Raw genomic sequence first — 611 nt, forward strand, 5'->3', positions numbered from 1 at the left:
GAAAAGGAAGGAAGGTAGGAAGGAAGGAAGGAAGGAAGGAAGGAAGGAAGGAAGAAAGAAAGAAAGAAAGAAAGAAAGAAAGAAAGAAGGAGAAGGAGGAAGGAAGAGAAAAACTTTAAAGAAACAAGAAGCTTGGCTGGGGTTGGTCTTGGGGCAGGGACACCACAGAAATAGCAGGCTAAAGGATGCAGGAAGAGTTGGGGAGACAGTTTAGATGCCTGGTGAGCCTGGGGGCCAGTTCTAGGGTCACCATCATGAGAGCCTGGGGGAGTTTTGAGGCACTAGCCTCTCGTGCTGTCAGAACCACACTTCCTGACCAGCTATGCTCAGGTATGCTCAGGTATACTCAGTCATGCTCAGGTATGCACAGCTATGCTCAGGTATGCTCAGGTATGTTCAGCCATGCTCAGGTATGCACAGCTATGCTCAGCTATGTTCAGGTATGCTCAGGTATGCTCAGCTATGCTCAGGTATGCTCATCTATGTTTAGGTATGCTCAGGTATGCTCTGGTATGTTCAGGTATGCTCATCTATGCTCAGGTATGCTCAGGTATGCTCATATAGGCTCGTCTATGTTCAGGTATGCTCAGCTATGCTCAGCTACGCTCAGG

Source organism: Microtus ochrogaster, chromosome 6 (assembly GCF_000317375.1).
Source record: "Microtus ochrogaster isolate Prairie Vole_2 chromosome 6, MicOch1.0, whole genome shotgun sequence".
Classification (NCBI taxonomy): Eukaryota; Metazoa; Chordata; class Mammalia; order Rodentia; family Cricetidae; genus Microtus; species Microtus ochrogaster.